The sequence below is a fragment of the Petromyzon marinus genome, unplaced genomic scaffold, assembly GCF_048934315.1.
Source record: "Petromyzon marinus isolate PM22_M1 ecotype Great Lakes invasive population unplaced genomic scaffold, UKy_Petmar_22M1.pri1.0 PM_Scaffold_1, whole genome shotgun sequence".
Lineage (NCBI taxonomy): Eukaryota > Metazoa > Chordata > Hyperoartia > Petromyzontiformes > Petromyzontidae > Petromyzon > Petromyzon marinus.
In genome coordinates, this window is record NW_027423057.1 from 277,677 (window position 1) to 304,600 (window position 26,924).

A 26,924-nucleotide genomic window follows, 5' to 3' on the forward strand; every position below is an offset into this window, starting at 1 on the left:
ACACTCAGCCGGGTTTGACAGACTTGTATGAATGTATGTTGCACTTCCTTTCCACCGTACATAGCCAACCGTGCTAAACGGAGGTGTGGGAATTAAGTGCAGAACCTATCGTTAGGATCAATGCTGTTGTATTTTTTATGAGGATATCAATTGGTGGCTGAAATGAGATGTTCAAAGACTACACCATGATAATCGGTACATAACATGAGTGTCGAATTATGTCTTAAGAATTACCCAGCCATTTGTACGTAAATTTCAACGTTGCTGGGTGACATCTTAAGTCCGTGTTCTTCATTGCAAGGCCCGCGGGCCAGTGGCAGTCCCTGGTGTCCTTTTTACTGCGACCCCTGACGTGCAGTCCCCGACAATACACACAAGTGAAAACACCCCATCATGCTGTCAAACCCCCCAATGGTTTTAAATGTGAGGTGGCTCTTTCACTGATAATGTCTTATTCGCGAAAGTGGCCCCCCTCCGAAAATGAGTGAATATCCCTGTTTTAGGTCAAGGATTGGCCAAATAAAGTAGGTATTATTTGCTTATGTTTCTAAATGTCCGTAATAAAACTATATTTATGCCACCAGCTGAATGAGTGGCAGGAGGACTGGGTGACGTTCTTCTCACGGCAGCGACTGCAGCTTCAGCTGGACATGATAGAGAAGGACTACGGTGAACGGGAAACCCGCGAGCTCTGGTCTCGGCTTCAGGTTCGTAAGCTGTTTCACTCTCGCCCTTAACCCTTTCCTGTTCCGAGACGACTGCTCATTTCAGGATGGGTCTCGTTCACCGAATCTCGGGACGCGCAAGCGGTTCAGCGGTAATTTTATTTAGAGAGGCATAGCGCCGTTGTTTTTAAAGACATTGTACTCGCCACAGAGCACCGTAGCGACAGGACAGCACTCTTATAGCTGGTACCAAACTGTGCTACACACCTTCCCGCACGGCCTTGTGGGATCCTCGGTACTAATAAAGTTTTTTAATATTTACTTCCTATTACGTTCCGATGGCGTACACGAGATTCAGCGGTGAACGGGATGCACCCCGCAACTTGCAGTCATCTCGGAGCAGGAAAGAGTTAATACATGCAGCAGTGTAGCTCATCATTTGCACAGCCATATGGGAAACCCATTTGATCGCAGTGGGTTTTCGAGGTGACTTTAAAGGTAAAGTGGTGTTTCACACGCAGGCTTTCGCGACCAATATTATTCATGATAAAGTTTTTTTTGGCTTAGATCGTGTCAGTGTAAATGCGTCGTACACCCACATCCACCCAACACAGCCCATTAGTAATGTTTCTGACATGAACAGAACGTGCCATTTATGTTATTGCTTCGGCACTCTGGTGTGTTAGAGAGGAAACGCAGAACATATTCAAACGAGTACGACCTTTCGCTGGTGATTACAACCAGCATCATCAAGCAATTGCCAGAAGCGTTCTGACTTCTGGCAATTGCCTAATGGCAATTGGAGTGGGTGTACGACGCATGTAAATTTATGCGATCTAACTCGAAAACAACGTTATCATGAATAAAGTGGTGTTGTTTTTTGCGTGGTGTGCAGCTTCGGTTGGGGGATTTTTTTCCGGGATGTAGAGGTGGTTCCGGCACTGCTCCACGGTGACCTATGGACTGGGAACGCTGCAGAGATTCATGAAGGGCCCGTGATCTTTGACCCAGCCTCCTTCTATAGGCACTCGGAGTACGAGCTTGCCATCGCTGGGTAAAAAAAGCTACAAACAACCAAAACAATAGCAGCAACTGCCGTTCACTGCCCTGTCTGTGGCATGCAAGGTTCATTCGTATAACCTCTGTGGCAAGGGCTGGCTCATTAAATAAATAACAGAGACCAGGTAGAGTTGTGGTTGAGATCTCTACATGCTGAGGTCTCCACCCTCTATATTTGCTAACTTACAAAGACTCATCCTTCCTTGCTAAGGCTTTTTGGGCAAATCCTGTTAAAGCTGATACGGTGCACAAAACAATAATGGAACGATAAAACTCTTACTTATCCACGGCACTTGAGGATGCTTGAATGTTCCAGAAACACAGTTTGTCGAACAAGGAACCCCTGGTTCAGAGACAAGTTGCCACTGATCTGCTTTACCAGGAATCCAAGCTGAAGATAATTCATTACACGTCAAATAGAATTCAAACCCTCAGAGCTGGGATATGCTTCAGTGAACAAAAACACATTTGACATTATGTTTACTGAGCAGCCATTGGTGATCAAGTTGAGAGCACAGCATTCCTGCCCTCAATTCGCAGGAACGTTTGTTGATAGATGGCTCACTGAATTTTGAACGGAGGACCTCAATGGCATTGGCTCGGTGCTCTGACATTGAAATTAACCTCGAGCCACTCAATTACCTGCATTACGTTGAATTTGTGAAAATGTTCATTTTGATTTTAAAGCTTTCGTGACTGCAGTAATTCATATTCTTAGTTTTTTCGGTAAAGTCACGTTGAAGAGAAACAACAAAATAATAAAATATATATATAAAACAATAAAAAATTCTCACGACGTTTGGACCATAACTCAAACGGTCGTCTTCAGGTGTGTTGGTTCGCATAAATAAATTTTTAAACGGCGCATTTATTTATTTATAAAAACCGTTAGCGCCACGCGCAGCGATTTGGCAGTTTACCCAGGACTAGTCCATCTATATTCTGAAAAGAGGAGGGGGGAGACGAAATTTTGTATAATGTTTGCTGTCTGAAAGCCACTGTAAGCGTGAACAATCAATTAAGACCTGAAATGGTTTATCAAATCTTTCCAATGATTGCTAAGATAGAATCCATCTTCTCGGTTGAAATTGTCTCTGTGCTTGTATATGTGGATAGCCTCATGAACGAATCTCTCATGGAAGCCAGATGGCTTACAAAGAACCTCTGTCTTGGAAAAGTCAATGTCATGTGAGCCTACTGAATTATAACAATGATCTGCCACGGCCGAGGTGTTGGTCCTACCGTGTTTAAGGTCTGCTTTGTGTTCACGAATGCGGTCCGAGACATGGCGTTTGGTTTCTCCAATGTAACTACTACCACAGAGGCAACTTAGTTTGTAGACACCAGGGTATTGTATGTCCGGAATCACATCTTTTACAGACGGAACCAGATCACGGATTTTATGTAATGTGTTGAAACGGACCTGGATCTTGTGTTTATTCAAGATTTTGGAGATCTTTTTTGTGATCCCAGCAATGTAGGGTAAAGTGATGGTTTTGAAAGGCTCCTCAAGAGGGTTCTTCTTCATGGTTTGAGTGATAGCTTTGCGGATTGTATAGTCGGAGTAACCATTAGCCCTAAGAGCTTGGTGTACGTGCTTGAGTTCACTGCTTGTGTGTTCCTGGTCGGATATGCATTGGGCTCTATGATACAGAGTCTTGATGAGAGAATTCTTCTGTGATGGATGGTGGTGGGAATCCGGTTTCAGATAAGCATCCGTATGGGTAGCTTTCCTGTAGACAGAGTGGCTCATTGAACCATCAGGTCTCTTTTTAATTAGGACATCCAAAAAAGGTATCTTGCCATCTATTTCGACTTCCATGGTAAATCTGATGGCTGGGTGTATGGAATTGATGTGGTCGAAGAATTGGTCTAGAGCAGGCCGGCCATGTGGCCAGATGACAAAAGTGTCATCCACGTACCTCTTCCATAAGGTTGGGCGCAGAGTGGCAGTCTGGATGGCGTCAGTCTCAAATTTCTCCATGAAAATGTTAGCTATAACTGGAGAAAGGGGGGAGCCCATTGGGGTGCCCTCTGTTTGTAGAAAGTTCCATTCCAAGTGCAGTATGTATTGGTTAAACAATGTCTCACCAGGGGGGGTACCTCAGTGTTTAGTCCTTGATGAACTAAGTCTTCAATGATTGCAATGGTGTCAGGTACAGGAACCTTGGTGAATAAGGAAACTACATCAAAACTGACAAGCAGGTCGTCTGGGGACAGGGAAATACCCTTGATTGTCGATACCAGGTGAGTAGAATTTTGTTCTGAAGATGACCGTTTGAGTTATGGTCGAAACGTCGTGAGAATTTTTTATTGTTTTATATATATTTTATTATTTTGTTGTTTCTCTTCAACGTGACTTTACCGAAAAAACTAAGAATATGTTGTTCATTGTTATGTTGTTCGTGCTGGAACAGCAGCATTGTAAGATTTTGAATGTTTGGTGTTGTTTGGGTACAGGATGTTCCAGGAGCTTTAGCTCTACGCTTCACTCATCCTACCACGCTCTCATCCCAAAGTCACAAGGCTTCGGCAAGAACCAGAAGCTCTAGCAACTCTTCCACTACCTGAACCACTGGAATCACTTTGGGACAGGATACCGAGGGTCATCCATCTCCACCATGCGCAGTCTCCTCAAGTGAATGAACGGTGCAGGAAATCGTGGGCTATGGTGTATGACTATAAAAATTCTTATCGGCCATGATATACATTGTTGAATAAAGGCCTTCCCTAAGCCACCACTCAATCTCACAAAACTAGTCCATTTAAATGCTGTGCAATGCCCTAGGCATTCCACGTGAGTGTGACCGGGGGTCCCTTTGTTCCACATCCTGGCCGTGATCTCCACGCGAAAACTGGGTCAGTTAATGTCCGAATCAGAATCTTTAATTAGGCTGGGCGAATCTGATGAGCTATTAAGCTCTTTTTCACAGATGTCCAGTCGGGGCGAGTCAGAAAGTTACAACAACAAACAACAATACAAACAGATAGGAGGGCGAAGTAAAGGAACGCGAAGCAAATTTTGACTTAACTTTCGTGACTGCAGGAATTCATATTCTTGGTTCTTTCGGTAAAGTCACGTAAACACCAAACAAAAACAATAAAATAAAGACCGCTTGTGTTGCGATTGAAACGTCCTGGGTTTTTTGCTTTTATTATTTTCAATTTATTTTTTATTTGTGTTTTTATTGATTTTTTTCATTTAATTTGAATTTTATTTCTTGTTTTCTATTTACGTGACTTTACGGAAAGAACCAAGAATATGAACGCTAAGCAAGTCATGAAATAAAAATATATAAGAGTTCAAATTGCATTAGTGCATCAATTCCTGCCAAATTTTTTTTATCACCAAATGCCATTTTGGGCAAGGCAGCATAACAAAAACAATCCCAGATGTTTGACTAGTACCAGTTACAGTGTATGTTTTTGTTGTTGTTTTGCTATGGGAGTAAACCCTTGCAGAGAAAGGGACCAGAATTAGGAAAGCTAAGCCAGGCACTCCTTCAGAAGATGCCATGCACGGGCGTGACCACTGCACCACCCTGACGCCCAAACAAATGTAATTCAAATAATCTGCAATACTGGCAAATAAACCCTATTAGTATCAACCGAATGTCTGGACAATCTGACCCCCTCTACACAAGCAACAGCTGAGAGTCAACGCTGTGATGCTGTGCGATTGGTGCAAGCGACTCATCGTTGTGTTTTAATGTTGAGCGGTTAAACTTGCACTGTTGTGGGGTGAGGTCAAGGCCAATGGCTGCTTCCAGCGGTGTCAAGATCAGCGTTTTGAAGAGGCTCACGAAGGATGATACTTGGCAGTTGGCTGCAGTCTCCCTCCATTAACAACAGAGGGCAGAGGAGCGACGCTCACAACAATTGGCTGAGCACTGGGCGTATACAACGCATGAAGTCGGCAGCAAGTTTATCTCAGGGAGTTGACCCGCACACGACAACTGGGTCTGTCCCGCGTGTTCACGCTATAACGCGGTTGCCTTCATTTAGGGAACGCGCACCGCCATAAGGCGACTTGTGAGCGGTCGACGCCGAACTACTTTCTTGAGCTGCGCGGTTGAGCGAGACGAGACGGTAACGCGGCGGCGTCCCCCCAAGTTATTTGTAACCCAATTCTGACTGCGCGTGGACATTCATTACGGGGGAAATATTTTTGCTTAGCGCGGCACTTTTCAGGAACGCATCTACTGCGTTAAACGAGGACCCGTCGTACAGGTGCTGTGCACACTGTACTGGGAATCAAAATCTGTTTTGACCCTGGAGAAATCCGAAGCGCTATCAAGCTCTCACTCACAGGTGTCCAGTAAGAGGCGGTGGGGGGGTCACCAAGTGACACGCAGCTTGACCGTGGAGTAGACCGCGAGGACGCCAGCGTCGCCTAGGCAACGCCGCCCCCCCCCCTCTGGCTCTGCCTGCCTCGCTCTGTGCACGTGAGGTGTCAACCACGTGACGCGGGCCACTGCGCGCGTTGCGTCACCGCTCACCGTGGGGGGCCCCTCCGCTACGTCCACATCGTACAGTCGCACATTCATTAATAGTCACACTCTTAATCATGTTTATGGTCATCGTCATTAAAGGTGAGTTTAATAATAATACTACTACACAATGTGTGCATTAATATATACGGCATGAATAAAATGCACCTGTAAATATTCTAAGTAAGTTTGACCTGACATTATTGCACAACAATTGCCCAGCCACCGTGGGATGTTTATCCTCCAATGTGTATCTGGCTCTGACCTGACTTATATAAAAGTGCAGCTCTGCAATTGCTTGGTCACCACCACTGGTGAAAAGACCTTCATGAGAGCGAACTCTTTACGAGTATTTGGTCTACTTTTCCATATAACAATAGGGTTTACCCTTTCTGGCAATACAACAGGTGTCAAGATGTTAAAACACCAAACAGAATCCTTATTCAAGGAATCCTGTCTGCATTAACCACACGTACTTGTGGTGAACATGGAAACATGCTCTGATAATATATGCATTGTCTTTGAAACTGATTAGTCCACACCAGGAAGGTCCCATATTCTACTTTTCCACGTTGACCAGATGTGTTGGAAGAGCCGGCTGAAAGCCACACTTTGCTGCATCACACACGACTTGCCGATCAGCTAACTGTGGTGTACCCATTTAGCGACCTCTGGTCTGTGAGTTCAGTTTACTAACCATTAACAGCATGGCAGCTTTCTAAGTGGCTTTTTGTGACAATTCACCTGTGTCATTATCTCTTGCACAGCCTGAAATAAGTTTTGGCGTAAGGGAAGGAAATTATGACTCACCCACCTGCACCTGCCTTGTGCTCCCAGACACCTAAGGACCTTACTACCGCTGTGAGAAATTGACGGGCGTAGACTGCTGCATGGCGATGATGTATTCACGTCGTTCCTGCTGTTTTCCTCTTTTGCTAGGTGATGCAATTGGTGTGCCAACACCTCCAGATGCAGTTCCTGAAGGACGTGGGCATTCGGGACATGTTCGTTTTGCCTGCGAGTTTGTCCGAACACACAGGGAAGTCAGCCTGTTCATCGAGGTGCGTTTCCCATGTTTATTTAACTCGATTGGTCGTCTGTTTGCAAGGTCATGCTGTGCCCAGAGGTCACCCACTGAGTTTTTTTTACCGTAACATTACCGTCACTTGGGTTTGGTGATCGATTCAACAGGGCAAAAATATTTGTAAGAAGCGTAAACGTGGCAACGTGATCATTGTCAGGACACGGAGGACCTTCAGAATGCCGAGTATGATCTTTAAATTTATCCTGGGCTGGTTCGGGGGATATTTGAACAGTTTGAATATTGGGGAGATATCGTCTTGCTACGGGTCTGAGTGAGAAGTCTCCCAGCGGTTTTTTGAGTCCATAATCGAGATTTTTGGGTTAGAGCACGTAAACATGCACTCAATGATACACTAAATATGCACTATTTATTTATATATACAGTGAGGCAAAAAAGTATTTGATCCCCTGCTGATTTTGTACGCTTGCCCACTGACAAAGAAATTATCAGTCTATAATTTTAATGGTAGGTTTATGTGAACAGTGAGAGACAGAATAACAACAACAAAATCCGGAAAAAACGCATGTCAAAAATGTTATAAATTGATTTGCATTTTAATGAGTGAAAAAAGTATTTGACCCCTCTGCAAAACATGACTTAGTATTTGGTGGCAAAACCTTTGTTGGCAATCACAGAGGTCAGACGTTTCTTGTAGTTGGCCACCAGATTTGCACACATCTCAGGAGGGATTTTGTCCCACTCTACTTTGCAGATCTTCTCCAAGTCATTAAGGTTTTGAGGCTGACTTTTGGCAACTCGAACCTTCAGCTCCCTCCAGAGATTTTCTATGGGATTAAGGTCTGGAGACTGGCTAGGCCACTCCAGGACCTTAATGGGCTTCTTCTTGAGCCACCCCTTTGTTGCCTTGGCCGTGTGTTTTGGGTCATTGTCATGCTGGAATACCCATCCATAACCCATTTTCAATGCCCTGGCTGAGAGAAGGAGGTTCTCACCCAAGATTTGACGGTACATGGCTCTGTCCATCGTCCCTTTGATGCGGTGAAGTTGTCCTGTCCCCTTAGCAGAAAAACACCCCCAAAGCATTATGTTTCCACCTCCATGTTGGACGGTGGGGATGGTGTTCTTGGGGTCATAGGCAGCATTCCTCCTCCAAACACGGCGAGTTGAATCATTCAGATGTTCATTGGCAAACTTCAGACGGGCATGTATATGTGCTTTCTTGAGCAGGGGGACCTTGCGGGCGTTGCAGGATTTCAGTCCTTCACGGCGTAGTGTGTTACCAGTTGTTTTCTTGGTGACTGTGGCCCCAGCTGCCTTGAGATCATTGACAAGATCCTCCCGTGTAGTTCTGGGCTGATTCCTCACGGTTCTCATGATCATTGCAACTCCACGAGGTGAGATCTTGCATGGAGCCCCAGGCCGAGGGAGATTTACAGTTCTTTTGTGTTTCTTCCATTTGCGAATAATCAAACCAACTGTTGTCACCTTCTCACCAAGCTGCTTGGCAATGGTATTGTAGCCCATTCCAGCCTTGTGTAGGTCTACAATCTTGTCCCTGACTTCCTTGGAGAGCTCTTTGGTCTTGGCCATGGTGGAGAGTTTGGAATCTGATTGATTGATTGCATCTGTGGACAGGTGTCTTTTATACAGGTAACAAGTTGAGATTAGGAGCACTCCCTTTAAGAGTGTGCTCCTAATCTCAGCTCGTTACCTGTATAAAAGACACCTGGGAGCCAGAAATCTTTCTGATTGAGAGGGGGTCAAATACTTATTTCCCTCTTAAAATGCAAATCAATTTATAGCATTTTTGACATGCGTTTTTCTGGATTTTTGTTGTTGTTATTCTGTCTCTCACTGTTCAAAAAAACCTACCATTAAAATTATAGACTGATAATTTCTTTGTCAGTGGGCAAACGTACAAAATCAGCAGGGGATCAAATACTTTTTTCCCTCAATGTATACTAAATTCTTCTGTTGATATGTAAACTCTGACTTTAACATAGCCACTTCCGTGACCAGTTACATGCTAATTCGTCACATTAACATTATGCTAATCTCCCAGTTACATGCTAATTTCTGACTTTAACATCCTGCTAATCTCTCACATTAACATAGCTACTTCAATGCAAAATTATTCTGTTGATATGTAAACTCCTTTGTCAAGGCGCTCTGCTCCTCCCATCCAGCTTAAAATACGCTGCCAAGCTTAGCAGTGTTCATTGGAGCGCTGTCTTTCCGACAGCTCTGTTTCTTCCCCTGAGGACGGCTGCTTGTGTTGTGGCCAAAACGTCGTGATAATTTTATTTTATTATGTTTTATTATTATTCTTTTATTATTTCCCTTTTACGTGACTTTACCGAAAAAACCAAGAAGATTAATCCCTGCAGTCACGAAAGCTTTAAATCGAAATCAACACACGTGGTAGGAAACAAGTATCGTATGTTATAATAATAATATAAACATGTAATATTCACGGCAATGGCAGTGTTGTTCAGCGTGCTCTGCTGTGGAAGCCAGCCACATGAGTTTGATAACCAGTCATGGCTAGTATCAGTGGAAAGCAAAATCTGAACTGGTTCAATGCTTCGCTGACCCAGACTGAGCAGTATGGAGTACTAATAAGTTAACCCGATGATACATTATTATTTGGCAATGCTGTTGCTGCGTTGGCAGTGGTGCCCAAGAACAATTAACTAAAAAGCTCAACACATTAGTCAGTAATGTTGTGGCCTCAATAGACACAACATTATATGCAACGTTTCGGGCAATGGTCCGTCTCCCATTTGTACAATGAAAAAGGGCCATTGCCCAAAAGTCTACATTTTTCCATTTTTATTTAATTTTAAGGTCATTGTTATTTACGAACGTGTTGAGTTCCCATGATAATTAAGAACAAATTTTGGTAAGAAAAGTCCTGTTACTATGATGAATGTATCCTATAGACAAACATACAAATTCATCACAGGGTTGCCTAAAGCTTGCCAATATAAAATAATGCCGATCAAGTTGTGGGCACCTGACATTCACTTGCCCTGCGGCCACTCCCTCAGTGACACGAGTCGCATTGACTCAGGGTCCCGCGGGTAGTTCCACGACTCGGTGGTCCAGGAGAGTGGCACGAGCGATGCGGGCATCAGCTGGGGCACCACAGGGGCAGCCACGCTTCGAGTCACTCGCACAGCTCCCAGTTCAGCACGACGTGAACGCATTCCCAGCCTTCTGATCTATGTGGCTTTTCCGAATGAAGCAAATTGTCACTGATAATTTAGCACATTTGCTAAGCTATTTAAAAGTATATATAGCGATTCATTTTATATAGCGTCGTTCATGATAATTGCATCTCAGAATTGCAGAGGAGCCAAAGACCAAGCTGGAATATTGCAAGGGAGGTGAGCCTGCGCCAATAATTGCCCTGCATTTCTATATATGTCCAGATGTTGCCAGCCAATTAGTGAGTGTATATATGTGGAAGGAAACTGGAGCACACAGATAAGTCACTGCTGAGTGCATTAATCACCCTTTGTGACATTTGTTTGTTTTTAAGTAAGAGGAGAGCGGAGTTTTAATGCCATGTCCTGAATGGGCCTTCCACAACAAAGTCCTCATTCAGGATCCCAGTCCCACAACATTTCAAGCCTGCCTCTCAGTTCTACTGCTCTTTGCACTGAACATTTAAACCTACTTATTGGACCTTCTGATATGCCTTCTTTGGTATCATGACATGCCATTTCCTATACTGGGTCATTGTAATCAGCGCTCCATCATGCCTCCTTGTCAGTCAGTAAACTTCTAACATTGGTGTCGTGTGTGTCTGTTGCAGGGATACTCTGGGGGGCCCTTTGTTTGCCAGGACTCAAACGGCCGCTGGTTCCTTTCTGGAATCGCCAGCTGGGGTGTTGGCTGTGCACGGGCTTACCAGCCAGGTGTCTAGCGCACCGTCGCCAAGTTCATGGACTGGATTCACCAGAACATGCAGTAGTCTCTTACACATTTCTGCACAAGCAGAATACTATAGACCAGGGATATAAATATTATGGGAACTATACATCAAAATAATTAATTAAGGCAATAAATATATTTTTCAAAAACTGATTTAAAGTTAATGTTTAAAGGTTAATTTAATGAGCTGAATACTATATTTTAACTGCACCATAATGCAAAAATGATTTCCAAGTGAACACGGATTTTGGGTCAAATCAGAAAAGTATTTTTTTTACATGCGTTGTCAATAGCGTTTTTAACTTTTGGGTTTGCCACACATGTCAACGGGCCTGGCAAAGCAAACATGAGCATGATGTTGGCATTGGCAGAAGATGAAGACAGAGCTTGCTATTTTTCAATGTTGCTTAATTCTTTCAAAACTGACACAATGAATAATGAATGCACTGTCTAAATATTTGGCCCAACCTGATTATACATGATAGCAAAGTGAGTGTTGTCCAAACTACGTATGATACATTTATATTCTTGTTTTATTTTCACCTGGGTCATCAACTCGCATCTCCCATACATTAATTGCCATGGATGTTGAGCAGTCGGGGTACTCAGAGAGGGGTCTATTGGCCTTCTAGGGGACCACTGCAATGATCGGGGCATCCAGAAGGGATGATGAGTTCCACAGGGAGAACGTCCTTTACAGAGGTTGTCTTAGAGTATGTCCATGGCAAGGTTATTGTTGATTATCTTCACCTCCCCCGGTCAACACAGTCCATGAGTTTGTGAGTTTTGCTTTACTAACGACGTGAAAACAAGACTGGTTTGCACAAGGAGCCTGCAAAAAATTAATTTAGATAACCTCATGAAATGTGCTGCATGGCACTTATCTGAGACGCCCCTTATCTGAGACGCTCCTGTGTAAATGGCGTGATATCAAAACCATTATTATAGTGAACTACATGACGCATGTAAGAAAACTATATAAACATCTATTGGAAACATTTCATGAAAATATGTACAAAAATGAACACTTTAATAGTGTTTCATGGTATTCCAAAAATCATAGCATATTTGATTGGTTAAGATGGTTTACTGGTCGGGATGATAAATGGCAATGATCCTTCATCATGTAAAAGACTGTAAGCTGCTCTCAAAAATATATATATTTGAAGATCGTATTCACACTCTGCAACAGTCTATTTTCCACATCAAACCATAATGTGTCTGTCGACTGCAATTGGAAATTGATGCATGCTTAGTAGCAATCGGGTAAATAAACATTGAAATGTGTCACATGTTCGTGTCTGGTGGCTTTTTGCTTGAGATTAGGGATCTTGTGAAAACAGTTATAAGACTTTATATGAAAACCTCCTCCACAGAGGCCGATTTTGACACTGTTGGTACAAGTCATCAAAGTCCAATTAGCTCCATCCACATCCTTCTGTACCACATCATTCCATCTCTCTTCTAGCCTATGACACATCCATTTAGCCCCATCCAGCCAAACAAGCTGTATCATGGGACCTTTTTCCAGAATCAGTGTGAAAAATAACAAAAGGTTTTACCCTTTCTGGCAGTAAAACAGGAAGTGGTGTTAAAATGTTCAAACAACCAATTAGAAACCTGTTGCAATGAATCAAGTCTGCATTAACCACACACGGTACTTGTGGTGAATATGCAAACAAACATGCTCTGATAATATTTGCATTGTCTTTGAAACTGATTGGCCTACACCAGAGACAGCCTTCTTTATGACCCAGTCTCACCACCAGTGTCAGACCAGAGATCGCCAAAAGGCGAACAGTACAAAGGCAATGCCACACGTATCGGAGCATTTATAGCTAACCACCGTGCCCACCGCTCCCCACTCACTCGGTGTGCTAACCGCGGTGCCACCACTCCCCCCTCACACAATGTGCAAACCACTACGCCACCAATCTCCACATTCTCACACAGTGCGCTCACCGCTGCGCCACCGGTCCCCACTCGCATCTAGAATATGAATTAAATGTCCACAGTCATCGTTTTCTGATTTCTGGAATAATTGTGCCAGAAATAATACGAGTTGCATTCCATTCAACATTGGGAAGGGGTCTGCCCTTCGTTTAAGTGCCTGGCTGCTTACAGAATTGTCGCAGACTGTTTTGCCTCAGCAGCTTTCCTCTTTTCTCCTCCTGATGACGATCAAAACGTCGTAGTTTTTTTGTTATTTTAAAAAAATATTTTCTTTCAACTTATCTACATGACTACCGAAAGACCCAAAGAATATGATTTCATGGATATTTATGAGGTCTGTTGCTGAGGGTTTCAAAGAAGTGGAGGCCTCTCTCAGTACATAAGAGTGAGGGGTTGTAGGTTTCGGCTTGGGTCATGGGTACGGGTTATTTTTTGGCATATTTTATTTAAAAAAAATGGAATTCCAATGTCGTGGATATTGTGATGTTTGGATTATTGACGGTAGAATTAATATTATTGCGAATATTTATTATATTCTAGTTTCATGCCACTGATTATTGATGTAAAAAATAGGTTCAAATTTAAACGGCATGCAAAGAAGGTTACAGTTAATTATGAAACAATTTGCAACTGTTGATTTATGTGTTGTAGTGTATGATTGTCTGCTCGACTCAATTTCTGAGGATCTCACGTTTATTTCTATATTATTGTACATTTTACAGTAGTGCTATAAAAATAAAATGAAAAAAAATTATGTGAGATTTTCACCACAAACTAGGCTACAATGAATTTTGATTTAAAGCTTTCGTGACTGCAGTAATTCATATTCTTAGTTTTTTCGGTAAATTCACGTTGAAGAGAAACAACGGTTATGGTTATATTACAATGGTTATGATATTGTGATAATTAGATTTTCACCACAAACAAGGCTACAATGGTTATGATATTGTGATAATTTGATTTTCACTACAAACTATGCTACAATGGTTATGATATTGTGATAATTAGATTTTCACCACAAACTAGGCTATAATGGTTATGATATTGTGATAATTTGATTTTCACCACAAACTAGGCTACAATGGTTATGATATTGTGATAATTTGATTTTCTGCCACCAAATTACAATTAGATTCGTTGCTTCGCATATTCCCTGATATTTTGTTTAGACCGCAAGCGTGTATCTATTTAAACTTTTGCTAACTAGCTTGTTTATGTCATCTAGAAAATGAATACAATTTTCACCATCATCGTTTTCTTATTTCTGGGACAATTGTGCCCTAAATAATAGGAGTTGCATTACATTCAGATCCTGGCTGATGACGTAGTTGACTCCAGTCTGTGATGTCACAGTCATGTGGGTGGTACCTTTGACATCATGATGTCTATGACGTCATGCACCACGTGTCATTCATATTGGAAGAGCTGCGTTTATTGGTGGCTGTGTTTCTTGTCTCAGCTAAAATAAGCGTGATATTATTTAGCCTCGTGGTTATTAAAGCCTCCACTACTGTTGATGAAACTGAAATTAATCTCAGCAGTTGTCAGCCTGCACATCATTTAACCGGTGAGCCTGAAAGGGGTGGTTTAAGGATTGTTTGCGTGTTAATGGGGTTTATTATTTAAGCTTTCAAGGGTGTGGGGGTCTCACTCACTACATGAGCATGAGGGGTTTGGGGGTTTAGCTTAGCTTAAGGTAACGTGTTGTAACAAATACTCTTACATATGCAATTTTAGCATATGTTATCAGAAAATCAAACTGAAAGGGGTGGTTTAAGGATTGTTTGCGTGTTAATCCGGTTTATTATTGAAGCTTTCAAGGGTGTGGGGGTCTCACTCACTACATGAGCATGAGGAGTTTGGGGGTTTAGCTTAGCTTAAGGTAACGTGTTGTAACAAATACTTTTGAATATACAATTTTAGCATATGTTATCAGAAAATCAAACTGCAATGTCGTGGATATTGTGATTCTTGGATTCTTGACGGTAGAATTAATATTGATGTGGATATTTCTGACATTGTCGTTTTATGTGACTGATTATTGATGTAAAAATTAGTTTCAAATAGAAACGGCATGCAAAAGGTGAACATTAATCATTAAACAATTCCCAATTGTTAATTTGTGTAGCAGTGTATGATCATCTGCTTGACACAATTTATGATTTTCTCTTTTATTTCTATAATATTGTAAATGTTACAATAGTTTTTTTCATAAGGTACCATTTTAAAAATATAATTTTACATTGTCACCTCAAACTAGACTCAAATATTCATAATATTGTGGTAATTGGATTGTCTGCCATCAAATTAAAACAATTAGATTCGTAACTTGGAATATCACTTCATATTATGCTGTTTCTAACATTGTTTAGACCGTAACCGTGTAACCATTCAAAACGTTGATAACGAGCCTGTTTAAGTCATCTAGATTACAAATAAAATGTACACAATCATCATTTTCTTATTACTGGGACAATTGTGCCCGAAATAATCTGAGTTACATTACATTTAACATTAGGAAGGGGTCTGCTGTTCAGGTCAGATCCTGGCTGATGACATAGTTGTCTCCAGTCTGTGTCACAGTCATGTGGGTGGTACCTTTGACATCATTATGTCTATGACGTCATGTACCACGTGTCATTCATATTGGAAGAGCTGTGTTTATTGGTCGCTGTGTTTCTTGTCTCAGCTAAAATAAACGTGAGATTATTTAGCCTCGTGGTTATTAAAGCCTCCACTACTGTTGATGAAACTGAAATTAATCTCAGCAGTTGTCAGCCTGCACATCATTTAACCGGTGAGCCTGAAAGGGGTGGTTTAAGGATTGTTTGCGTGTTAATGGGGTTTATTATTGAGGCTTTCAAGGGTGTGGGAGTCTCACTCACTACATGAGCATGAGGGGTTTGGGGGTTTCGCTCAGCTTATGGTAACGTGTTGTAACAAATACGTTTAAATATATAATTTTAGCAAATGTTATTAGAAAATCAAACTGAAAGGGCTGGTTTAAGGATTGTTTGCGTGTTAATCGGGTTTATTATTGAAGCTTTCAAGGGTGTGGGGGTCTCACTCACTACATGAGCATGAGGGGTTTGGGGGTTTAGCTTAGCTTAAGGTAACGTGTTGTAACAAATACTTTTGAATATACAATTTTAGCATATGTTATCAGAAAATCAAACTGCAATGTCGTGGATATTGTGATTCTTGGATTCTTGACGGTAGAATTAATATTGATGTGGATATTTCTGACATCGTCGTTTTATGTGACTGATTATTGATGTAAAAATTAGTTTCAAATAGAAACGGCATGCAAAAGGTGAACATTAATCATTAAACAATGCCCAATTGTTAATTTGTAATGCAGTGTATGATCATCTGCTTGACACAATTTATGATTTTCTCTTTTATTTCTATAATATTGTAAATGTTACAATAGTTTTTTTCATAAGATGCCATTTTAAAAATATAATTTTACATTGTCACCTCAAACTAGACTCAAATATTCATAATATTGTGGTAATTGGATTGTCTGCCATCAAATTAAGACAATTAGATTCGTAACTTGGAATATCACTTCATATATTGCTGTTTCTAACATTGTTTAGACCGTAACCGTGTAACCATTCAAAACGTTGATAACGAGCCTGCTTAAGTCATCTAGATTACGAATAAAATGTACACAATCATCATTTTCTTATTACTGGGACAATTGTGCCCGAAATAATCTGAGTTACATTACATTTAACATTAGGAAGGGGTCTGCTGTTCAGGTCAGATCCTGGCTGATGACGTAGTTGTCTCCAGTCTGTGATGTCACAGTCATGTGGGTGGTACCTTTGACATCATGATATCTATGACGTCATGCACCACGTGTCATTCATATTGAAGAGCTGTGTTTATTGGTCGCTGTGTTTCTTGTCTAAGCTAAAATAAACGTGAGATTATTTAGCCTCGTGGTTATTAAAGCCTCCACTACTGTTGATGAAACTGAAATTATTCTCAGCAGTTGTCAGCCTGCACATCATTTAACCGGTGAGCCTGAAAGGGGTGGTTTAAGGATTGTTTGCGTGTTAATGGGGTTTTCATTGAGGCTTTCAAGGGTGTGGGGGTCTCACTCACTACATGAGCATGAGGGGTTTGGGGGTTTAGCTCAGCTTATGGTAACGTGTTGTAACAAATACGTTTAAATATATAATTTTAACAAATGTTATTATAAAATCAAACTACAATGTCGTGGATATTGTGATTTTTGGATTCTTGACGGTAGAATTAATATTGATGTAGATATTTCTTACAATGTTGTGAGAATTAGTTTCAAATAGAAACGGCATGCAAAAGAGGTGAACATTAATCATTAAACAATTCCCAATTGTTAATTTACGTGTTACAGTGTATGATCGTCTGCTTGACACAATTTATTATTTTCTCTTTTATTTCTATAATATTGTAAATGTTACAATAGTTTTTTCATAATAATGCAGATACTCCTGCATTTTGTCTTGTTATTCAACAATTATTTAATTGATGGAAAACATTGTTTGTAAAGCAAAATTATGTAAATGCATTTACAATTAAATAATGTGCAACTGGACGCGATTATTTCGCATTCTAGTTTTTAAAAGATGCACAACCGGTGATAAAAGTAAAGTTAATCTCGTCAGTTGTGAGCCTGGTCTTCATCACATCTGAAAAGTGAGCCCGACACGGGCGTTTTAAAAATGATCAGGGATCGTTGTTAATAATTAGGGGTGAAAAGTTGTGGTTATGGGCTACAGGCTGAGTTTTAGTGTTTGGGGATAGAGTGAAGGGTTAGAGTTCACAGTTATAATTAGAGGTTGGAGTTTGCCATACGGGCAAGTGTGATACAGTTACGGTTTAGAACTTAGAGTTACGGTTGTGTATTAGGGTTTGTGTATTAAGGGTTAGTGTTCGGTATGACGGGTTAGGGTTGCCTATCAGGTGTTCGGGTTATGCTTGAGTAATAGTATTTTGATGTTTGGGCGAGGGATATTACTCAGGTAATTCGATTGGTTGACCTCTGAATAGATTACCCGTTATGTTCCTGATTTCATCAGGTCTCAGAAGCTAAGCAGGGTCTAGCTTGGGGAGTGATTGGATGTCCTAGCATTGGGTGGCCACCACGTGCTATAAATGGTGTAATAGCCATTGTGAGCATTGGAGGGCAGTGCAGAAATATATTTTCTTTTGCAGTCTCCCCGACCTTCACCAACCCACACTGACCAGCGTTTTTAAGTATGGTTACATAACCCTCATCATCCATGAGGCATTGAGAGGCCTTTATCAACCAGTGGATTAATACAAATGGGTTCTACATGAACATGGTTAAGTCTGACGATTATGTTCAATGGAATAGTGGATTGGAATAAACATGTGTGAGTGGGTGAGTGAATGAGTGAGTGAGCGGGTGCACAAGTGAGTGAGTTGGCAGTAAGCAAGTAAATGAAGGGGCTTGTAAATCAACATGCACAAGAGTGAGTGAACTGGTACTGTGAGTGGAAAATGGTAATAATTGAGAGGATGAGTGATTAATTGAGTTGATAAATTTGATCTTTGTTCTAACCCAGGGGTCGGGAACCTATGGCTCGCGAGCCAGATGTGGCTCTTTTGATGATTGCATATGGCTCGCAGATAAAACAAAATATTCTCACTTGTTTGAATCCATCCATCGATTTTTCACTGCGCATGTCCTGTTCAGGGCTGCAGGAGCAATTGTCCATTATTTTAATTGGATGATACTGGCCTACGTTTGCCGTTGCTGGGTAAAACAGGTAAACGCCCCCTTTTGAATCAGTCTGAGACTGCGTCTGCTCGGTCATTAGCTCAAAGCTAACCCTTCGACGAAGAAGATGGCGAAAAGAAAAAAAGACGACGAGTATCGTACATTTCAGGACGAATGGACCGAAGAATTCGCCTTTGTGGAGAGAGCGGGTTCTGCGGTGTGTCTAATTTGCAATGACAAAATTACATCGTTGAAACGGTCGAATGTAATTCATAATAAAGGTTTTTGGGTTAGATCGCGTTTATTTATAAATGTGTCGTAACCCTCCACCACCCGACACGGCCAATCAGCAAAAAAAAAGTGTCACGTTGACAAAAGACAAATAATTCACTACTTCAGCCCACCGGTGTGTTGAAGAGTTAATCCACATTTACAGTTTGAGTACGACGTTTCGCTGGTAAATACTTCCAGCATCATCGGGCAATTCGCCAGAATGGTAAAGCCCTCGCTTGCTCCCGGTTTTATATAGAGCAGCAGGGTGACGTCATCACTTAACTCATCAGGTGCAGTGATTAGAGGCGGAGGGGGGGGTAATGTAATTATATAATCGATTAGTAATCAGTCATTGGTTATGATTAGTAATGAGTTGTAGATTAGTAATTCTTTAAATCAAAATGTAATGTGTATTATTTAATAATACGCTTCCAGGCCGCACTAAGCCGGTAGCTGTCAGAGCGATTAAAGTTATTCTTGTTCCTCTCAATTTCAATGGATTCTCTAATTAGTCTTTGCCAGTAATAATTAGTTTTACACACCACTGCAACATTGTCAAAATCAATTGAGTGTCCTTGTTGACAAGCATGTTCTGCCACTGCCGACAGTTGTGTTTGAGATAATTTAATATTTCTCTGATGTTCTTTTAGTCTTACGCTGATGTTACGTCCCGTCTGCCCAATGTAGCAGCTGCCACATGAACAATTAATCCGATATACACCTTCTGTTGATAGTTTAGGTAATGCGTCTTTAGTGCAAGATACTAGTTTTTGAATTTTGTGTACTGTACCAAATCTTACTGTAATGTTTTGCTTTTGCAAAACGCGGGCTAATTTGTCAGTTACTCCTGAGATATATGGAATTTTTATTGTTTTAACAATCTGGTCGCTTTCAGTAGTATTGCTTTGCGATCGTGATTTGGCATTCAGTGCTCTGTTAATTTGAGCATTATTGTAGCCATTCTGTCGTAGTGCGTCTTTAACGTGTTTAATCTCTCTCACTAGACTCTCACCATCTGACACCGTTTTCGCCCGATGTACGAGCGTCTTGATAAGAGAGGATTTTTGAGCTGGATGATGATGTGATTCTGCATTCAGATAGGCATCAGTGTGCGTTTGCTTTCTGTAAACGCTGTGTGTTATTTTACCGTTTAGGCCATGTCCAAGCAAAATATCTAGGAATGGGAGTGTGTTATTCACCTCCATTTCCATGGTGAACTGGATGGCCGGGTTTTGTGCATTGAGATGATTTAGAAAATCATTAAGTGTATCTTTACCATGTGGCCAGACAACCAAAGTGTCATCCACATACCTAAACCAAAAGGATGGTTTTAATGTGCTCGAGGCAAGTGCTCTTATTTCAAAGTTTTCCATGTACAAATTTGCTATAGCAGGGGATAAAGGAGAACCCATTGCTGCTCCTTCCTTTTGTTTAAAGAAATCCCCTCTCCATAAGAAGTAAGTGTTATTTAAACAATGGCCAGCAAGTTTCGGAATATCTTTTTGTAAACCGGTATTCTTTACTAGTGTATCAAGTAATTTAAGCAATTCGTCCACTGGAACCTTAGTGAATAGAGAAATAACATCAAAACTTACCAGAATATCATCAGGAGTAAGTTTAATATCTTTAATCACATTCACAAGATGTTCTGAATTTTTTTATGAATGAAGATGTCTTACCGATGTAGGGCTGTATTTGTTTGGTTATATATTTTGCTAATTGATATGTGGCAGAGCCAATTGTACTGACTATGGGTCGTAATGGGATGCCGATTTTATGAATCTTTGGTAGCCCATAGAGTCTAGGTGGTTTTGAGGCCCTTGGCTTAATTAGGTATTGCTCATTTTTAGGGATTAATGAATTTGCAATTATTGCAGTGGTCTTACGTTCTAAAGTATTAGTTGGATCTCGTTTAATTTTAATGTAGGTACTTTCCTCTAGTAAATTTCTAATTTTATTATCATAATCGGCTCGTGACATCACTACAGTAGTGCGGCCTTTATCAGCTGCTAGGATTTGGATATCCTTATTTACACGCAGCTCTCTTAAGGCTTTTGCCTCGTTAGAGCTAATATTTACTTTTGGAACTTTGCTATTCTCAATTATTTTAGCAACCTCATGTCTAGTCATCTCTGCCTCATTATGTGGAAGGAGTCTAACTGCTGATTCTACCTCAGCAATTATCTCATCCACTGGAATTGTGCTTGGGGTAACGGCAAAGTTAAGGCCTTTAGAAAGGATAGAGACCATGTCACCGGTTAATACAGTGTTGGTCAAGTTCAGTACAGTTTTGTTTTTACATTTTTGGTTTTCAGTAGGGATTTGTTTATTTTGTAGTCTAGAAAATTTATTAATTTGGTTAGTTTTTGTTAGTTTAAACACATTATCAGCCGATTGTTGTGTTATGTTATCGATTATATTCCAATAATGCATAGATACACTATTGCTTATATCTAAGTGTAACTGCTTTAGCGATTCTGAAATGTAAGATAATTCACTCCTATTGTGCTGTATTCTCTCTATTAATAATAATTCGCTAGCTTTGTGTAGTATCCAGTTCACCATGGAAATGGAGGTGAATAACACACTCCCATTCCTAGATATTTTGCTTGGACATGGCCTAAACGGTAAAATAACACACAGCGTTTACAGAAAGCAAACGCACACTGATGCCTATCTGAATGCAGAATCACATCATCATCCAGCTCAAAAATCCTCTCTTATCAAGACGCTCGTACATCGGGCGAAAACGGTGTCAGATGGTGAGAGTCTAGTGAGAGAGATTAAACACGTTAAAGACGCACTACGACAGAATGGCTACAATAATGCTCAAATTAACAGAGCACTGAATGCCAAATCACGATCGCAAAGCAATACTACTGAAAGCGACCAGATTGTTAAAACAATAAAAATTCCATATATCTCAGGAGTAACTGACAAATTAGCCCGCGTTTTGCAAAAGCAAAACATTACAGTAAGATTTGGTACAGTACACAAAATTCAAAAACTAGTATCTTGCACTAAAGACGCATTACCTAAACTATCAACAGAAGGTGTATATCGGATTAATTGTTCATGTGGCAGCTGCTACATTGGGCAGACGGGACGTAACATCAGCGTAAGACTAAAAGAACATCAGAGAAATATTAAATTATCTCAAACACAACTGTCGGCAGTGGCAGAACATGCTTGTCAACAAGGACACTCAATTGATTTTGACAATGTTGCAGTGGTGTGTAAAACTAATTATTACTGGCAAAGACTAATTAGAGAATCCATTGAAATTGAGAGGAACAAGAATAACTTTAATCGCTCTGACAGCTACCGGCTTAGTGCGGCCTGGAAGCGTATTATTAAATAATACACATTACATTTTGATTTAAAGAATTACTAATCTACAACTCATTACTAATCATAACCAATGACTGATTACTAATCGATTATATAATTACATTACCCCCCCCTCCGCCTCTAATCACTGCACCTGATGAGTTAAGTGATGACGTCACCCTGCTGCTCTATATAAAACCGGGAGCAAGCGAGGGCTTTACCATTCTGGCGAATTGCCCGATGATGCTGGAAGTATTTACCAGCGAAACGTCGTACTCAAACTGTAAATGTGGATTAACTCTTCAACACACCGGTGGGCTGAAGTAGTGAATTATTTGTCTTTTGTCAACGTGACACTTTTTTTTTTGCTGATTGGCCGTGTCGGGTGGTGGAGGGTTACGACACATTTATAAATAAACGCGATCTAACCCAAAAACCTTTATTATGAATAATATTGGTCGCGAAAGCCTACGTGTTAAACTGGTCGAATGTAAAGCGGCACTTCGACACGCGCCACGCTACCTTTGCATCAAAATACCCTGCGGGAGACAGCAGAAAGAAAGCGTGCCAAGAGCTGAGCAGGGTGCAAGCTAGCCAGCAGCAACTCCGCGTATGGACCCGGCAAGGTGACTATAATTTGGCTAGCTTTGCTGGTTCTTTAGCAATAGTGAGGAACGGAAAACCATTCACAGATGGCGAGTATGCTAAAACGTTCATGCTGGATGTAGCCAATGAACTTTTTGATGATCTTCCGAACAAAGACAAGATAATCAAACGGATACAAGACATGCCTCTGTCGGCAAGAACTGTTCATGATCGTACCATCGTGATGGCAAACAAAGTGGAGGAAACGCAAGTGAAGGACATAAATGCAGCGCCGTTCTTTTCTCTGGCTTTGGATGAGTCAACAGACGTGAGCCATTTGTCGCAGTTCAGCGTGATTGCAAGATATGCTGTTGGTGACACACTGCGCGAAGAAAGTCTTGCTGTTCTGCCATTAAAAGGGTCCACAAGAGGTGAGGATTTATTCAAGTCTTTCATGGAGTTTGCTCAAGAAAAAAGTCTACCTATGGATAAACTTCTCTCAGTGTGTACTGATGGTGCTCCGTGTATGGTGGGGAAAAACAAAGCATTTGTGGCGCTTCTCCGTGAACATGAAAATAGACCCATCCTAAGTTTCCATTGCATTATACACCAGGAGGCACTTTGTGCTCAGATGTGTGACAGGCAGTTTGGCGAAGTGATGTCGCTGGTCATTCGTGTGATCAACTTTATTGTTGCCCGAGCCTTAAATGATCGCCAGTTTAAAACACTGCTGGATGAAGTTGTAAATAACTATCCTGGTCTGCTTTTGCACAGCAATGTGCGTTGGTTGTCAAGAGGGAAGGTGCTTAGCCGTTTTGCGGCTTGCCTGAACGAAATCCGGACTTTCCTTGAAATGAAAGGCGTCGGGCATCCTGAGCTAGCCGACACCGAGTGGCTCCTCAAGTTTTACTATCTCGTAGATCTGACTGAACATCTGAACCAGCTCAACGTGAAAATGCAAGGCATTGGAAATACAGTGTTATCCCTTCAACAAGCTGTATTTGCTTTTGAAAACAAGCTGGAGCTTTTCATCACGGATCTTGAAACAGGTCGTTTACTACATTTTGAAAAACTGAGCCAATTTAAAGATGCATGCACAGCAAGTGAGCCCATTCAAAACCTTGATCTCCACCAGCTAGCTGGCTGCACATCCAGTCTCCTACAGTCCTTCAAAGCACGCTTTGGAGAATTTCGTGAGCACACTCGTCTTTTTAAGTTCATCACCCATCCAAACGAGTGTTCACTGAACACAGCCGACCTGAATTACATCCCTGGTGTCTCCGTCAGAGATTTTGAAGCAGAAGTGGCTGACCTGAAGGCCTCAGACATGTGGGTGAATAAGTTCAAGTCACTGAATGAAGATTTGGAAAGAATCACACGACAGAAAGCGGAGTTGGCGAGCAAGCACATGTGGACAGAAATGAAAAAACTCCAACCCGAAGACCAGCTGATTCTCAAAACTTGGAACGCGCTTCCTGTCACATACCACACACTGCAGCGTGTGAGTATTGCTGTATTGACCATGTTTGGATCTACGTATGCATGTGAGCAGTCATTCTCACATTTTAAAAACATCAAGTCCAACCTACGATCACGTTTAACGGATGAAAGCCTCAACGCTTGCATGAAGCTTAACCTCACCAAGTACCAACCCGACTACAAAGACATCAGCAAATCCATGCAGCACCAGAAGTCGCATTAATGGTGAGTGTTATAACAACATTATTTAAAAGAATAAATTCAGAGGCTTATTATACTGACATTTAGTTGAATTCACTTTTTAAATATATTATATGGCTCTCACTGAAATAAATTTCCAAATTTTTTGCTTTCATGGCTCTCTTAGTCAAAAAGGTTCCCGACCCCTGTTCTAACCCCTCCAGGCCACCACCATCAAACAGACACAACACCTACAACATGGACAGACAACTTAAGTGGGCTGATATCTTGGAGCGCTATGAGAGTAAGTTACATATACCTACATAAAATAGTTTGTTAGAATCAGAATATTTATATATTCTGGAGAATTCTGATGAGCTATAAACTTACTTTTCACAAATTACTAGGAAATGCAGAGGAGATCTCCATAATAATGGCATTCAGCAGAACTGGCTTGGTGGGTAAGGGATTAGACACTGATCCAGCATGGCAGAGAACGTTTATTAAGCTCTGGGTTTCAGCAACCTATAATTAAACTAGGGTCTCAAGTTTATGGAATGAATGATCTCAACATGCTCACAAAAATATGACATGTAAAGTGTTAATGCCATGTGATGAATATTTCTCAATAGCAGGGCCTGTAGTGTGATAAGAGGTAACTAGAGGGATCTCAGAATGAGTTCTGTGAAATCTCCATGTGCTTCGTTCTCTAACCCATCACTCATCCTTTGAATGAAATGTCTGTGCTCCGTAGTCCGGAAGTCGCAGCTCCAAACGACCACGTGGGGGACATTATGGACAGAGTTGACCCTTTCCCGAACCAAGTTGACAAGAATGGCGACCAAAAGGTGTGTATGTGGTCGGTGAGGGTCAAGGACACCGTCTGTACACGATAGCACACCATGCCACCACACGATAAAACTACAACATGACTACACATCACATCACCAAACCATCTCTCCACACCACCTTTCCCATCATACCACCCCACCATCCAGTCAATAACCCATCACAGAACCTCACCATGTGTCTACACCATCACATGACACGATCTCTCCATAACATTCCAACACATCACATCTAAATACCACCACATCATCTCCCGACATCACCCCATCTTGCCACCATGTCACGCCATATCCCACTCGTGCATGCACATAAATTGGCCTTTTTTTCAGGCAGTGACGCGACCTCTGTCTGTGAGCTCATTGGAAGGTGCTATTCCAGTTGCCCACGATGAGCGCTGCTGTTAGATTTTTCCAGATTATGGGCAGCTAGATCCTTACAATGGAACATTCTGTGGCACCTATTGCCCGTGATGAATGTTAATAACAATCGCCATTAAATTATCGCAGTTGATCAAGGTCTCAATGGGGTTCGTGAGGTCTGTGGGGTCGATAGGTGTCTGTGGGAATATATGAGGGTGTAACATGTATCATTAGTTTGTAGGGTTTAGGTGAATTAGTGGTTAGGGCTACATTAATGCTGTGTTCAAAAGTACTGATTGGTAAAGGTTTGTTTTAACATCGGGTGATTGTGTATATGTATGTGTGTGCTCAGCAAATTTGGATGAGTCAATATACATGTTTGCGTCCATGCATAGGTGTGTGAGTATGCATTTGTGTATGGGTGGAAATGCATGTTTGCGTGCGTGTGGGTATTATTTTGTGCATGTGTGTGCATGTTTGAATGTTCCTGTGCTAATCGTTGCGCATATGCACGAATAGAAGCAGCTCAAGTGTAGGCGCCCCAAGAACCAGAGGAGCATTCGGGAGGTGAATAACCTCGGCGAGGTGAAGCCTCTCGAGGAGGAGAAGCGCTTCACCAAATTGAAGCACCACTGCCTCCAGACCACGGCCACCAGCACCACCGCTAGCACCACCACCAGCACCACCACCAGCACCACCACCAGCACCACCACCAGCACCACTGCCAGCACCACCACCAGCACCACCACCAGCACCACCACCAGCACCACCACCAGCACCACCGCCAGCACCGCCGCCAGCACCGCCGCCACCTCCTCCGCTACCGCTACAACCACCACTACCACTCCTGTGCAGGGCCCAATCACACTGCACATTGGAGAAGATGTCTTTAGAGAAGGAGCCGCTGAGCCAGGGTAAGCAACTCTGCGTGTGTCCTGTGTGTATTTATTATGATTGTTTACGCAGGATAAGCATCAGTGA

The 26,924-nt window shown here is 41.7% G+C and overlaps 1 long non-coding RNA gene across 3 annotated transcripts in view; it reads left to right on the plus strand.

Annotated features, from left to right (window-relative positions):
• LOC142922483 (uncharacterized) overlaps positions 1-12,488 on the plus strand; it is a 43,414-nt gene extending 30,926 nt beyond the window's left edge. For 2 of the 3 annotated variants that reach the window (XR_012940074.1, XR_012940073.1), the window contains 4 exons: positions 585-707; positions 1,561-1,719; positions 4,185-7,275; positions 11,080-12,488. This is a non-coding gene — a long non-coding RNA (uncharacterized LOC142922483). Of the gene's footprint in view, positions 1-584; positions 708-1,560; positions 1,720-3,880; positions 3,972-4,184; positions 7,276-11,079 lie in introns of all 3 variants that reach the window. The other variant, XR_012940075.1, reaches the window with a different exon arrangement.
• Positions 12,489-26,924: the final 14,436 nt, after the last annotated feature.